Here is a 16,935-nt window from a genome sequence, read left to right as displayed (position 1 = left end):
GGCCTTTGGAACTAACAAAAAGATGGGAAACTCAGACTGAGAAATGGACAGAGGAAAGCAGTCCTGAAAAATCTAGAAAGTGAAAGCCTTTGGAATTATCTCTTCGAAGAAATAGTTTTGCCAAGAAGCCACTGTAGGGCTAGAGGAGTTAATTCTGACCACTTCTTCCACCCCTAGATCAGACATTCAGGAGTCCAGGTCCTGAAAGAGGCCTCCTGTTGAGCCCAGATGAGGACTCCTTGGGCTCTCTTGGGGAAGGTGTTGACTAATTCCTTCAACCTTGCGTATTGAGAAGAAGGTGCCTGAATTTACTCTCCCACTAAAATCCTCACAGTGGAGAAAAGTAAGCCCCCGAAAGGACCCTTAGAGATGCTTCTAAGAGGAAGACAGGGATGCAGGGAAGCCAGAGTCAGTAAAATGCTGACTTACTGTAGAGTGGTTGATGCCCACATGGTTGGATTGTCCATGAGACGGAAACGGGAGTTTGCTTGGAATTACTGGGAAGGTTTTGCTTTCCAAACATAGGAGTTCCATCTCTCTCCTCCTTGCTTCTTCAGTCCTGAGATATGAATATGACTCTGTAGACTAAGCAGCCATTTTGAGTCATGAGGTGAGTAGCATAAACTCCAAAGTCACTTGCCAGATGGCTGAGTGGATAAATGGAAGTTTTGGTATCAACATGCCCAAGAAGAGCTGCTGTACCAGCTTGAGCTATTTACCTGTAGAATTTGTGTTTTATAAGAAAATTAAAAACCTATTTGGACAGGCTACTGTGATTGGGTATCAAAGACAGGCTAGCATAATTAACAAACTAACAGTCTGGTAATAGAAATTAGTCCTAGAACTGGTCCCTTAACTCCTCAGGCAGCACTGTTCTTGTACTCACAAAGGCAAGATTCCCCCCTTTTAAGAAGCTTATGGCTGTATTGGGGTTAAAATAGCACACTTAAGCAAGCAGAGCGCAAGAACACAGGAATAACACATGTTGAGCAGCAAGGAATAGACAACAATGGCAAAGATGGTATTGGAAAGTCAGACCTTCTGCCTAAACCCTTGCTCCCTCCTGTTGCCCCTGGGATCTGACTATCACAACCATTCTCTTTGGTTTCGTCACCATTGTCTCCTTTCTGCTCTTTTCTTTTGACTTGCAAAGAGACTCCAGTCTCTCCTCCTCTCAACCCAGTGACCTATCCATAGTCAGCCTCTTGCTTTGTCTTTTATCCAAATTCCTCAGATCAGTGGTCTGTCCACATCTTTCCTCTGATTTATTCCTCAACCTAGAGTATCTAGCTTCTGTCATGACCTCTACACTGAAACTGTCCTGTTGATTGCACATTCTCTGGGTAAATCTTTGTTCTCGTTTCATTAGAGCCGTGTGCTGCTTCAATAATGTTGGCCACTGCCTTCATAAAAACCTCTTCCATGACCTCACATTCTCCTAGTTCTCTTCTCACATCTTGGAGTATGCATACTGTCTTGCGGGGACTATTAATCAAAGCATTAGACCATACTCCAGCTAATGGGAGGACACTGTACCTCTCCCTAGGAACCAAATGCAAACAGAGGAGATAAGATACTGAAAATGGCAGCATTCATCCATAGCTGTACTCTGGCAGAATTGCTGAAGAGCTCCTGCCTCTCCAGGTTTTTGTCTGCACCCTTCCTGGTTCTTCAGTTTGCCAGTGACCTCGCTGCAAATCTTCTTTTCTTTTACATTAGCCAGAGTCAGTTTCTGTTGTTGGTATCCAGAGGCCTAAGAGATACTTTGGTCTATCGGCATATGTCTAAACACATATGTATGTGCTGAGCAGGTATGGCTTTGGTTTATCCCTGTGTCCCCAGGGAGCTGGCTCTTCAAGGCTTCGATCAAATATGACCTCATTCTCCATTCAGCCCCCTCTGATCTGTATCCTCAAAGTTAAATGAGTCACTCTTTCCACCTTACTGCCTCACCAAGGCCCTCATAGGCAGTGTCTCAATGGCCATTTTATGGTCAACTCTAATGTTCACAACTTTGGCCAATGTTGACCAACCAAGAAACTGCACAGTCACCTTAGTTCATATTCACCACACTCACATCTTGCAGTGGTCTGTGCAGGTCCAGCTGATCTGTTGAGCACAGGGCTATGTCCTAGTTTTCCCCTCACCTGGTATCCCCTAAATAGTGTCTCATCTCTGGTGGAAGTTCTAAAATAGGAGGACAAGATTCCTTACAGCAAAACTAATCATAAATTTTGGCCTGACTACTGAGATGGAGCTAGATAAAACAGTGCTCAATCTGATTATAGGACTCTGGGGTGGGGGGGGGGGTGAAGAGAAGCTGTCCTTTCTTTCCTAGCTCACATTCTTCCTCCTGCCCTTCAGCTTGTTGGCTTTCCATGAAGCAGATGCCAAGATGGAGTTAAAGAAAGAACAAAAGATGTACATGGGAGTGACACCTATGAAGGAGAAGGGTGGAAGCAGGACTGGGCTGGAGAGGCTGGTAGATTGTGATGCAAACCTAAAGATCTTTGCCAGTTTATGGAACTCTAGAGCTCAGATTGTCCATGAGGAGAGACCTATATTGGGCAGACAAGGCTAGGTCCCATGCCCACTCTGCTTAGTCATTAGGTGGGATCGCTTCTAAGAGGAGTTTGACTGAGGTCAGCCCCTGAAGAAGTTAATAGCTGAAGGCTGTTAGGAAACCATATCCCCTTGGGAAGCCAGGATTTTTCTGAAGATACCTCTGAGAACATCTCTGTCTGCTATACCCTCCACCAATCAGTATTTGTCTACTGGAGCCCATGCAATGTCACAGGACCCATGCGGCTCAAGAATCTGTGCCAAAGTTCCTGGCAGGCGTTACAGCTGCATTTGTAGCAAGGGAGAATGTTTCTCCAGAGTCTAGATCCTAAAATAATATCAAGAACTGAAAACTCAGCTGTGAACCCTAGTTCTGTGTTCTTCCCTTCCCTGCTGGGCCCTGCCCTGCCCCTGTGAGACTAGACCTTGACAAAAAGATAGGGAATTGGACCGTGGGAGACATAACAAGAGAGAAAAGTCAACAACAAGAAAAAAGCCCGTGACACTAGCACTAGTTAATCTGTTAGGACATTAGCCAAGGTTGAGCAACCCAGAAACTGCAGTTACTACAGTTCATGTTCTAGACCCACAACATGAGCATAACTTTTATAACCCTGACGTTCTTTTCCCCGGAGACAACCCATTCAGAGTCCCTCCCCAGTGGGAATTGTACTTTTATCTGTCTTTGCATAAATCTTCTAAGGCTTATACACTGCTGGCAGGAGTCAGCCTGTTCTCTAACCCTTGTGGCTTTGCTTCCAGGAAAGCCTGCCTGGGTCTTTAAATAAACTTCCTTCAACTTGCTTACTTACTGCTGTCTGTGTGCAGTGTTTCAATTCTCTGTTATAACAGCTGCATTTCCCAGTTCATCATATCACATTGTGTCACATATCTGGGGGCTCATTCACAACAACCTCCCGGCCGATGCAACATTCCTTTGCTCATACCTCCTCTGCATGCTGCTAATATCTAGAAAGTGTTATCCTCAGAGTTTTCACTGGCTGAATGAAGGAAGGAAGGAAGGAATTACAAAATGAGTAAAGGAAAGAATGATGACTCAGGTGAAAGAATGCAAGAAGGATATAGCAAGCTGAGAAAAGAACAAATTGAATAAAGATAGTTCACAAAGGAACTAGCAATGGAGTCACTTAAGGATGAGATGATCATGTCCATGCCCCCAGGGATTCTTTAAAAAATCACTTAACTGCTTCATCCAGTGGCAAGAGCATTGTCTCTTTTGCCTCCTGCCCATTCTCCAGCGATGACAGTTATTCCTTTTACTGTGAGCCTCTGGCTTTTTGATTAAATCCCCATCTCCCCTCAAAGGCAGCTGTGCTGAAGACCAAGAGGGCATGCATGGACTATGAAGGCTGGCATTGTGGCTCTCCAGGTCTCAGAGCAGCAATGGGCACTAGTTGCACTACACCGGAGCCTGCCTTTCATCCGTACTCACTGCTGCAGATGGCACCTGGTCCTTGTGGTCTCCCCAACTAGTCAGAGCTCAGTGGCCCTCAGGGAGAGGAGGCAGGAAGAGTACTCCCTCCAGGTGAGCCAAGCTGTAGTAGACCTGCTTCTCCCTTATGGGCTCCAGAGCCTGAAATTGGAGCTCATTTCCAGACAGGAGAAGTAGATTTTCCCACTCATGCTTTGGTCAAGACTCTATTTTTTTCTTTGGTCTGAAATATATGAGTAATTCCCTATGCACTTACAGTTTGGTGTATCTTGAATCAGTTAACTTAAGCTAATTTATGTTATAGCAACAATAAGCTCTCCCCCCACCACACACACATCATGGTGACTTAGAAAAACAAACATCTATTTTTGCACAGGCTCCATGTGCCTCATGGGTCAATCCTCTCCCTCTATATATTGGCTTTCTTGGGGATGTTGGCAGAAGGGAGCGAGATCTGGGGAATGACTTGCTGGGTTTTACTGCTTTTGTGTGGCAGTGACATGTTCTTTCCATCCATATTTTATTAGTCTAAGCAAGTCATATGCCACTTTCAAGTTGAACAAGTTCAGGTTGTAGATATTCCTGCAGGCCACAAGCCTGATGTCGATGGCGGAGCAAAAGCTGACAGTGTGAAACATACTGTCCTGGACACTTGCAATGACAGTGCAGGGCTTGTGAGGCCACCTACGTGACCTAGTAAGTCTTCTGGTGTACAGAAATCTGCACTACAGGGGGAGTCGAGCCTGGGTCCTCATAAGCAGCACAATTTAGTGGCTGAGTATCTTAGGGCTAGTATGATTTCCAACTCCTCTTATGTGAACTTGAGCGAATTGCCTGACCTTTCTGAACCTCTAAATGGGCATATTAATACCTACCTATTAAGATTGCAGTGAAAATTAATTTAGGTATCTAGCAGTTACACAATACATTGCAGGTTTTATTATGATGAAGTAGTTTGTTTACCTTGCATAATTTGGAAAATTCAGAAAAATAGAAATAAATAAATAAATGCAGCATTACTTGCCAAGCAAACACAGTCAGGGCTAAAATTTTGGCTTCCTGCAAAGGATGAAGGCATGCGATATTTAAAGCTGCAGCTGTTCCTGTACATTTGTGGAAGGACAAGGAAGACATTTGTTTGGGAAGGCACCGTAATGGGTTTGTCAACTCGCCTCCTTTGCTCTCCTTTGCTAGTTTGAAGAGAAACATTGAAAAAAAGTTTTCTGAATTCTCTGTATATAAATCAAACAAATGTTTTAGTCTTCTATTGAAAGTAGAGGAAAGCTTTTCTCTGTGTGTGTGAGTGCGTGTGTGTGTGTGTGTGTGTGAGAGAGAGAGAGAGAATAAAAGAGAGAGAGGGAGAGAAATGGGGAAATGGAGGTCAGGAGTCACTGAAAGACACCACGAGAGACAGCAAGTGGGAGCCAGAGATGCACAGGAATGCTTGCGCACACAAGCAGAGTTGGAAAGTCCAGGACACCAGCATTAGCCACCTGCCCCTCAGTAATCAGGAGTCAGGCCGATTTTGCTCAGGGCCCAGCATGCTGAGTGAAACTCAGACACTGAAACCTGATTTTTTCACTCTCAGCATTTCTCTGACCTCTGCAGCAGCACCTCCTTCTCTGTACTGTTGTCAAACTGTTAGGATAAAGGTCTTTGTCATAAATAACAGCCTGATGCAGTTGATATCTTGGAGCTGCAGAGAGGAGTCCTTGTCCTGCAAGAGACAGGGATTTGGGGAGAGGAACAGGTGCTGTGGAAGTGTGTTGAGACCTCTCAAGGGATGGAGACTGAGTCAAGAGGAGAGTTTGGAAGAAGAGGTAACAGGTACTCCTGGATTAAGAAATGCCCTTTTTTTGTAGGACCTTTGAAACCTCAAGAAGTAGACCCTAGGTTCCTATATTTCTGTGACGTTTAGGTTGGAGTTATAGCTGGATATTTAAAAGTCTGTTAATTGTGCTGCATTAAATGGCAAGCAATGTCAAGCATCATAATAGCTATATACCGAGATAAGTGTTTTATACACTTGCAGGCCTACTATTCTCCTGTAGTCCTATAGTCCTGCTTTTTGCCCTAAGCATTCTATTTCAGACATTCTCCTATCTCATTAAAAACACTCCAAAAATGGGCCCTCCCTGGTGGCGCAGCAGGTTGAAAGGCAGCACTGCAAAGGTGGCCAGCACCCCTTCTGGGCTAGCTCGAGCCTCACCCAAGAGGTGACTCACATGGTGCAGCAGACCTCTCTGCTCCCCTCAGCAGTGCACCTCGTCAGTTTGCCGGTTCTGCTCCCCACTCTGACTCTGGTGAATGCTCTCACTGTCCCTGCACCTCTGGCCTATATCCCAATTCTGTATGCATAAATAATAAAAAAAAAAATCTTAAAAAAAAATAACCACTCCAAAAACATCATTGCGGGGCATCTCCTCTTCACAGCCATTGTGTTCCCCTCTCTCTGCTCACCCTTCCTGGATGTCCTCCCAGTTGCTGCCCACACGCCTTGTTTCCTGAATTTCTTTTGGTTGAGCTAGAGGAGGAGTCTCTGACAAGGTCCTCGGAGGGTTCAATTATGGAAAACATGGCCTGAGTCACGGGATGAGTGATGGCTGTGTCCCTCCTGCCTGTGGTGGGAGCTGTTGCAAAGATGCTTCCAGAGCACAGGCCCAATTTTATTATTTGCCGTTGTGGTTAATGAAAAGATGAAATTGGAGCCTATGAGCACAACATGTAGGCAGCACCATAATTAGCCCTTTGGAAGGTGAAGGATCCACTTTAAAATAAAAGAAAATAGCTTTACTCCCACAATGAAATGGCTGCAATTTTCCAGCTAATGCAGAACCTGCAGTCTTTCTGTAATTATGTCCCCTAGGTCTTCTATTCACTGTAATTTCTGCTTTTCTTTTTCTCTCTTTTCCCTTTTTCTTTCTTTAAAACTCCTGAGTAAATTCCCCTGGGTACAAAAAAGGATAAATAATATTATTTGCAAACAGAAAGAAAAAGTTCTTACCCACATGATGAATGCATTTTATTCTGAAGAATAAAAAATAAAAGATCAAATGATTAAGTTCTTAACCTAGCAGAGCTGTGCTGTCTAAACTTCAGCCAAAACTATACAGATGAGCTGTGCTGCTCTGTCTTCAAGGAAGGGCAGTGTCTGAACTAGGAATAGCTTTTCATGGTAGGTGATGGACAGCTGTGATGGACATTGGCAGAAAGAGAGGGAGTAGGTGGAAGACTCAGGCAACCTGGACTGACCAGACCTCCAAGCCATAACACACCTCCCTATGCTTCGGTTTCCTCACTTGTATGAAGTCTGCACGTCCCTGCCTCACAGACCTAACCTGTGCATGTGGAAGTACCCAGGACAGTGCCTGAAACTGGTCAACAATATTAGTCATTCTCTTTACTCTGTAGTCATGAATCAAAGAATATTTAACACACAGAGTGCCCAAGCCAGCAATGGTTCATTGACTTCCGAGACTTAGGGCTCCAGGAATCTAGAAGATGGCCAAAATGAGATTCTTGATTTTCTCAAAACAAAACTTTGAGTTTTGAAGCGAACAATCTTGCAAGACAGGTGCTGTTACCCTCTTTTACACTTGAGGAGACAGAAACTCAACAACTTGCCCAAAGCCATGTATATTGTAATTGGCAAAGCAAGACTTCCATCCCATTCCATCTGACTCCAAACTCTCTGCTCGATTCTTTGAATCTCTGTTCAAATCCTGTCCTGGATCTCCTGTGTGCTAACTTTTCATCTGCAAAAAAGTCATGTTGCTTGTCACAGTGGTCAAAAACATAACTTTGTTATCAGACAGAACTGATTCAAGGTCCAGACCTCTCACTACTTCGCTGTGACTTTAGGTAAGGAACGTAACTTTGCTGCGCTCCATTGACAATGTAAGAGCTCTAATAGAAATGGTGTCATAGATGTATGGACATAAATGAGGTAGCTTCTATAAAATCAAGTACAGCACCTGGCATCTTGTAAGCCTCCAATAAAAGAATAGCTTTAATGTTCCCTCTTCCTTTGCTGTTATGAGCATTCACTGAAGTCACAGTCATGCGGGATTTTTTAGAAAACACAGATCTACACTGGCCATTATTGCAAATGTTGTCCGTCAACTTCCATGCCCCTTCTGGTGATAATGGCCACCAGCTCCTTATAACCCAGTGTGAACAAGCTATCCTGACCCCTGTTAACACTCATAGTGCTGGGCTATCCCAGAACTGAGGGGACAGTTACCATATGAAAATGTTTGCATGAGGCTCAGCAACCAATGCAGAGGCTTAAGCATCAACCCCTTTCCCTGCCTAGTTTCACTGAAAATCCTAGTCAGACAGAGTCCCTGGTCTCTCAGCACAGGTTACACTGGGACCTGTCAGGTAGGAGGTGGTGAGATATCCAATCTGTCATTAAAAATTCACTGCAGATCACTAGCCAACAAATAGTGCCCTTTGGGAAGACTAAAAATTGACTGCAGAGTCAATTTACTGCCCTGCCTGGGAATCTGGGTCCCACTCTGAGGATAGAGAAATTAGTGTCTCAAAGTCAGGTGGCAGGAAGTCAGACAGGGCAGGGCCGGAAGGAGTAAGGCAGACTTTTTTAGAGCCAGAACTTCTTTCTTCCCTCCATCCTTCTCTTCATCTCTCCTTCTTTCTTTTCTTTTGCCCTTCTCACAAATAGTTCTTGACTCCCAGTTGAGCCAGATGTTCATCTAGGCTCTGAGATAGAGAATGAATCTGATTTAGCTTAGGCTTTAAGGATACAGAGAAGTTAAAGCAGTAACCAGCCTTAACTTAAGGCAGTTAACTCAGTAACAGGAGCCCAGAGGGGCATTTAGCTTTGTTGCTGGTGGGTGGGTCAGTAAGTCCAGGAAAAGCATCCAGAAGAAATGGCCTCTGAGCTGAGCTTGAAAAAGTGTTGGACAGATAGCGGTGGGAATTACAAGAGCTGAGACAATGGCCCAGCAGCACTTACAATTAATTCCACATGAGTAGAGGAGAGCACACTCCTCTCTAGAGCCAGAGAGGCAGACTGGAGCTAGGGCATCGTGTAAACCAGGCTGTGGCCTGTCTAGGGAATTCAGATCCTAATCTTGCCACTCAACCCCTATTTTGATGGAGGCCTGTTTTTTATGTTCAAGTCTCAGTTTCCTCATCTAATTAATGGGAATTCTAACACCTTCATAGGGGCAAATCTCCAAGCCATGGCTTGGCCCACTCAGGACTCAGCAAACGGAATCTCATTGTTTCCCTCAAGCTCAGGGATTGGAAAGTGTGAAATTGAGTCTGGCTGTAACCCCTTCTCCCTGGTAAAGTCATGTATTACCAAATGCCTTGAAAGTCATATTGGACCTGGAAATAATGATACCTATGGTTCCCCTAGTGGGCTCCAGGTTGTCACTTTGCTGTTGGAATGTGAGGTTGAGGGTGGGCAACCTCTGATTTTGTGCATCGAGGAGGCAGGAAGTCACCAGTTGAAGCCTTTGACTTAGAAGGAGTGGATGTTAACAGATTGACATGGGTTTTGTTTCTATCCTCCTACTAGAACACATACTCTTTGAAGGGCCAAACAGGCTACACCACCAGCCCAAGCACTCAGAGCACAGAACTCATTGGTTGTTGGCTGAATGAATGCATGAGCTGTATGCTTCTCTTTCTTTTCTGTTTCTGCCCCATCAATGGTAGGAAGCCCCAGGTCATGGGGCCTGGGGAGGTTATCCAGGGAAATGAGTGTTTCCATACCCCGCAGTGTCTGTGGGCAGCTTAGACAGGTGTGTGGGAACTGGCTCCATCTCTCAGAAGCACCCTTTTCCATACTCTAGCAGAGAGTTGCCATCCTATCTTTCCACTGAGACCTGGGACAGACAGGTGGTGAAGCAAGGGTTCCTCAGAGGCGATATCATGGCTATGGTGTGACTCTGGCTATGGTGTGGTCCTTCACTCAGAGGAGCAGCTGTGGCTCTGAAGTTTCTGGAATCCATCTTTACTCTCAGGCTTCCAACCAGTTCAGACTCCTTTTCAGGAATGTAACTCTGAACACCTCCTGGCCTTCTCTGCATTTGTAGCGTGGTTCCCAGACTGCACGTATGTTGGAACTTGTGGCATCTAGAGCAATATCACAGTAGACACTAAAGGGAGTATGACCACCTCTGCTTTGCGGAGAGGTCATGTTCAGGATGTTGTTTCTACCTTCTTGTAAATCACACTCCCCACATCCAGCTCTACAAAGTACTAACAAGTGGTAGGATCATCCCTGGTGGGTGCAATGGGTTAGGATGCATCACTGCAAGCTGGCCACAACCGCTTCAGTGCAAGTTCGATCCCTGCCTGCTCCCGAGGTGATCCACATGGCGCAGCAGGCCTCTCCTGACCCTCCGCTGCTCCCCTCAGCAGTGTTCTTCGTTGATCAACCTGGTCTGCTCCCCACTCTGTCTCTGGTGAATCCTCTCACTGCCCCTTCACCTCTGGCCTGTACCCCAGTTCCGTATACATAAATAAATAAATCTTTAAAAAAATAAAAAGCACTAACAAGTGGTGTGGCTTCTACTGAAGATCCTATGGGGGGAAGGAGGGGATCATCATATTACATATTAGGTGGAACATTTACACCTATCTTCTTTAAGAAATTCTTTTGGCCCTCCCTGGTGGCGCAGAGGGTTAAAGCACAGCACTAAGAAGCTAAAGCCACTTCTGCATGAGTTCGATCCCCGACTGCCCTGGAGGTGACCACGTGGCGCAGCAGACCTCTCCAGACTCACTCACTGCTCCCCTCAGCTGTGTACTTCGTCAGTTGGCCTGTTCTGCTCCCCACTCTGTCTCTGGTGAATACTTTCACCGCCCCTGCCTGTCTGGCCTGTACCCCAGTTCTGTATGCATAAATAAATAAATCTTTAAAAAAAAAAAGAATTCTTTCATAAGCTACCACCACAATCCCTTCCTGCTCCTTTTTTGAATTTCTGATCTTCAGCCTCTCTAGACAAGCTCCCATTCTTTCCCACCCCAAGTTAGGTACAACTCCAGGAGGACCCTTCACATCCTGGGCCACACATCTGGTGTCACCTATTTCTTGTGATGCTTATTTAGTAGCCCTGCTTCACTCTCTTAAAAAATCCAACCCTGGGGCCCTCCCTGGTGGCGCAGCGGGTTAAAGCACAGCACTAAGAAGCTTAAGCCATTTCTGCATGAGTTTGATCCCCGCCTGCCCCCGGAGGTGACCCACATGGTGCGGCAGACCTCTCCTGACCCGCTCGCTGCTCCCCTCAGCAGTGTACTTCATCGATCTGCCTGTTCTGCTCCCCGCTCTGTCTCTGGTGAATCCTCTCACCCTCTGCATCTCTGGCCTGTACCCCAGTTCTGTATGAACAAATAAATAAATCTTTAAAAAAAAAAATCCAACCCTGAACCTGCTATCCCTGCAGACCACAGCTCTGTAGGAACACAGGCCCTGGCCCAAACCTGGCCCTCCAAGATCAGGCAAAACCACTACCTGTAGATGACCTTCACCTGTGTGAGCACGGCCTTTCCCTCCTGCAACGTAGGGTCGCCACCAGGAGGGACAGTGCTTATGATCCTCATTTTAAGCATGGGCAAGCACACTCTGAGGGTGAGGTAAAACCATAAAGCTCACACCACTGGCAGGAGACACAGCTGGCACCCCCTGTCCTGCCTGGTGCTGGCCTTCCAGTCTGTTTGGATGGTGAGAAGGAAAAGTCAAGCTCTACATTTGTATTTTATCTTCTGTTTATCACGTGTTTAGCTTTGTGTTCATCATGATGCTGTGTGCATACTAGAGATGGTGGAGGAGTCATGACCAAAAAGATCAAGTGCCTTAGATTAGCCTCACCATGATCACATGTCACATTCTTCCTCCACGTCAGGGAGTCATACAGTAATTTCTGGCAGAGATGCTGGCTCCTGACAGCCTCCTTACCCAGTTCCACAACCAGCTGGTGACTTCGAGCATGTGTTAACCCCTCTGTGTCTCAGTTTCCATATCTGTAATTTTGTGGTAATCACCACATAGGATTATTGTGATTACATAAATTAATAGGTACAAACACAGAAGAGAGCCTGCATTTTAGTAAATGCTAGATGAATTCAAGTTGTTATTGTAGCTAAAAATATTGGGTGCTCATTTTCCAGCTTGAATATTCCAGAGGATAATAAAAGGAACAGTAGTTAGATTCTGCTCATGCAAGAGGCTTTGAGGCATGAGCAATTGTTTTGAGGGTATTTTAACAACTTTGCTGATTAGTTAAAAACAGAATTGATCAGCAGGCTAAACCATTCCAATCTTGGTCCATGTGCAGATTCAATTATAGCCACAGTTTAACTCACACCCCTGGCTGCCCCAGGGAGCACAGAGGGAACCCAACTTCTAAATCACCACAGACCCATGCAACTTTGCATGCCTGGAACAAGTCAAAACAATGAGAATGGCAGACAAAGTCAGGAATATTTTTCTCCCTGTGACTAATAGAAGAATAGAGTCACCTAATAAAATAAGTGAATTTAGTCTTCCATTACTTTAGGACAACTACTAAAATTAAAAATGGGATTCCATATCCTCAATTAATGGAAATCCATTGAAAACTCAAGCTACAGTAAGAAGGCAGTTTTGACATCAAATTTGTGACTAGAATTTTTAAATAAATGGATACTTTTGTGAAATAATACACTAGCTATCAAGTCATGTGCCCAGCTCCTATAAAGAACTGAGAGAGATTTCCCCCTTGTTCCTATTTCCTCTCTCTAGCATACTGTTTCATGCTGGGGAGAGCAATTGGGCCTTCCCGCCCACCATTCCAGCTTCTAGTAGTGAAATAGCCAAGATCATTAATGGGTGAGAACAGTTTGGAGTAAGTTCTTCCCCTCCCGCTTTCAATCTGTGGCAGTCATGCCCTGCCAGCCCTGCTCAGTGTCTGAGTCCAAGCATAGGACAGGTCCTTCCCAGAAGAGCTCCCTGGGGGAGGGTGTGTCCAGTTCACAGCTTCACACACACCAGCTGTGCGTGGTGCTGCTCAAATTCACAAGCCCAGCCTATGAAAGCAAGGTAGAGATTCTGAGGACGAAGCAATGATTTTCCTTCCACTGCAGCGAAGTCAAAACATACACATTTGCTGACACCTGCCTCCCAAGCCTATACCTCTCCTCCCTAGTTCCAACCAGGTGGCTCCATAGCTTTAATGGGCTGTAAGGGAGTTAATTTTTGTTAATTTGCCACCAAAAATTTCTTCACTGGTTTTAGCAGCCTGCAGAATGTGATTTGTTAGTTCTCATTAGAAGGGAAAAGGTGTAGGCCCACACTCCGTGGCTTTCATAAATCACATTTCCAGGTGCCTTTAGCATGCGAGGACATTTCTGAGCACAGGGCCTGACATGAATAAACCCCAGGATGTGGATCTGTGTCAGGCAGCCGCTCTTGAAGCACTTCTACCAGCCCATCTGTGATTCACCGAACATTCGCGCTGAGGCACAGACAAAGGTGAATTAGTTCCAGACAAAAATGCATCAATGCTCTATTGAATAGTCAATTATTAAACACATAATGGAATCTGTGGTTAGCAAGGCATGCTGAAGATGTGCCATGTTTGCACAATTTCTAACAGGAAAGGAAGGCTGGTATGGAGCTTTTGAAAAATGAACCAATTCAGTGATATTTAGGGTAAACTTGGAAACACATATCTTTCCTTGGAGGTGAATGCGCGATTTCTGCTTATTATTCACATCTTCTTCCATCTCTTCCTTTAGTCAGAATTTTGATCATCAACTCTTGAGACCTAACAGTCAGTCATTCTGGAGGAGGCACATACAAAGTGGTATACCGCCCAGTGAGCTTTATCTTTTTGGTTTATTTTGGTTTTTCTCCAACTTCCAGTTGACTATGGAGATCTGTGTTCTGAAACCCACTGTGTATCATCCAACTAGCACACTGGGTAGCTTGCCTTCCTCCTCCATATCCATGGTCAAATTGGCAAGTTATTGCAAAGCACCATCAGCAGTTGCTCTTCTCTTCCTTCGGGACTGTCTTCCACATCGGTTCAGGCCATCTTGGGATGAGAGAGGTTATCTGGTAGCTTGGATTCAGACTGGCACGTCAAGCCGGGCATTTAAGACAAGGCCAGGCACAGCGGCTTCCTGCCTGCTGTCAGGCATCAGGGGTGCTCTAGGTTTTGCTATAAAAGCTCTGTGTTGTTGAGAAAACCAGCCTCTTTCTTGGTTTGACTTATCTCAGAAATGGGCAGGATGATTTTTGAAAAGGATGATTAAAAAAAAGATATTCAGTTGTTTATTCATCCCTTGAAATCAGATGCCAACTTTCAGATGTGCAGGTCTATAAACACGAGATGATTTCATATTTGTCCAATTGTAGCCTTCAATTGAATATGCTTACTCTTTTCTATCCTTAACAATATTTTAGGCAAATTCCATCATTTCCTGTCACTTTCAGTTATTAGAAATTGGGTCTAATTAAACTATCTTGAAACTCCATTTCAACCCCTCCTTTCTCCCCCCAGTGAAGACTTTACCCATGTGCTGTGGTCTGAATATTTGTGTTCTCCAAATTCCTATGTTGAAATCCGAATCTCTGAGGATGATGGGACTTGTAGGTGGGGTCTTTGGGATGTGCTTCTTGAGGTTGAAGCCTTCATGCATGGAGTTAGTGCCTTCTAATGGGGAACCCAAGTAGCTCTTCACCTCTTCCATCATATGAAGATACACAGAGAAGTCTAGAGCCAGGGAAAGGACTCTCACCTGCTCATGTGGCACCCTCATCTCATACTTGCAACCTCCAGACCTATGGGAAATAAACTTCTGCTGTGCATAAGCCACTGGTTGTTATAGCAGCCCCAGCCAGCTAAGATAATAAGACTTTAGGGACTTGTAGAAAGAAGCAGGTATGAGTTGGTTTCTAGCCTGGCACCTCGGAGTTGGAGGTTTAGAGTTTGACTTCATACACCTGGTCTCCTATATCCTCTGGGTCCAAGGCCAAGGTCAAGGAGGAGGATTAGAGGGAGCAGGTTAGCAGATTTCCTTCACCCTGATATCTGGCTAGGAGAGAGGCAGGGACTGACACCTCCCTGAGGTCCTGACTCTGTTTGGAGGCTGACTGGGGTGTGTCAACTTTGTGATGTACTTGACCTTTGGGGAGAGTTTTTCAGTTTCCTTTAGTGTTCCCTCTTCTTAAAGGGACATTTAGTTTTTCCTTCCTTTCTACAGGGTCAAGGTGTCTAGTACTTTTGCATATGGCACAGGTCATTGTTTCACTTGAGCCACTGGTTGGGGGACAGCCTGGAGCTCCATAAACACCTCTCACTCAGTGCTCTTCCCAGAGCCATGAGGAGAAAGGGTCCTTGAGTTCTGGCCATGGGTCACACCTGAGAGCAGTGGTCCTGGGCCCTCTCCACCAGGATCCTCACTTCCTGTGCTAGATGAGCTACTTCACCCAGTCTTCTACCTTCAAAAATTTCTAACAGAGAAGCAGGTGGTACTGGCTGTTTAGACATATACCTCAGAGTGCAGGGAACACATGTCAAGCTTTGCCAAACATATTCCCAGCCTCTGCTCCATCCAATGTTAACACCCAGGGAGGGATCTGTAGGTGCTTCCCTCCCAAGCCTTTCCTGGGTGTGCAATGTCAGCACTCCCCTCCTACAGACTCCTTGACTCTGTGTCTTCATCTCGTGGCACCTCACAAGATACATGTCTGTAGCAAAAGATGCGCTCCTCTTCTCTACCCGCCTCCATTCTCTTTTGAACATTCCTCTTTACCCATCTTAGATAGATTAGTAGAGAGTGAGGTAGCTTGAGGTGGTTCTTCTCTGGATTGGAGTGTCTGGTGCTAGAATGCGGGGTGCACAGTCACTCTTTCTGCAGCATATGCTTTGCTGACAACTCTGCAGCCACTGAGGGCATCTACACTTAAACTTCACAGTCTACATTTTGTTACTGTGTCTACTTGCATTTTTTCTAATTTCATCAGATCCTCACAGGGTCACAGGACTCAAAATGATTAATAATTACTAAAATATAAGATGTCTACCAGACTTCTGGTTTTCTAAGTTTGTGATTTTAATCGGAACAGAGGTTTGCTTGTGTTTTGACATTCGCTGTAAGGGTTGTAAGGCAAAGTCTCTCTCCAGCATCTGTTCTTGTAGCACAGACTGAGGTTGGGAGATGGGAGATGATGGCTCTGGAAGCAAGTTCTGAAGCAAGTTCTGAAGCAAGATCCCATGTTAAAGGGGACCCTACACTGCTGAGGCAGGGCAGGTCTCTACAGTCAGGAGGTCATAGCTTGGGGTGCTCTCCTTCCCCTTGAGGCAGATTAGGCCAGAGAGCACCCCAAGAAGGTGGGTTCCATGTAGGTATAAGAGAAGTTGTGTGGGTTGCCTCTCAGCCTTTTGGCTAAGATCAAGTGAAGAGAAGGTATGTGGAACCTGCCACATGGAGGGAGACCAGGAGGTTGAAGGCACCCTGTGGCGGACTCCACACAGAAGCTGAGGAAGCAATATTCCATGAGGTAAATCGCAGCCCTTACTGTGGTTTCCAGTTTACTTCCCTTCAAATGTTTAATGAAGCCTAATCCAGAGGTCCATTTCTTCTCTTAGTTCTACCTCCAGACAAGAGGGAAGAAACTCTACATCTGAATTATCCTCTTCTCCCCACTCCTCCCCTACTCTCCCCTCTTCATATACTCAGCTCTTATTCCTTATTCACATTTCTTAGTTAGCATAGGTTAGGCTATATTGTGGTATCAAACAAATCCCAAATCTCAGTGGTTTAGCACAAGAGTGTATTTTTCATCTAGATAAAATCTGTTAGAGGTCATTAAGGGCTAGCCTCCACCTGGCAATTCAGGACTCCAGAATGCCTCCATTTTGGGATGCTGCCATATTAAATCATGTTCTTTAACATCT

This window comes from Condylura cristata, unplaced genomic scaffold, assembly GCF_000260355.1.
Source record: "Condylura cristata isolate star-nosed mole 26May11 unplaced genomic scaffold, ConCri1.0 scaffold00014, whole genome shotgun sequence".
NCBI lineage: Eukaryota > Metazoa > Chordata > Mammalia > Eulipotyphla > Talpidae > Condylura > Condylura cristata.
This window is presented reverse-complemented; position numbering follows the sequence as displayed.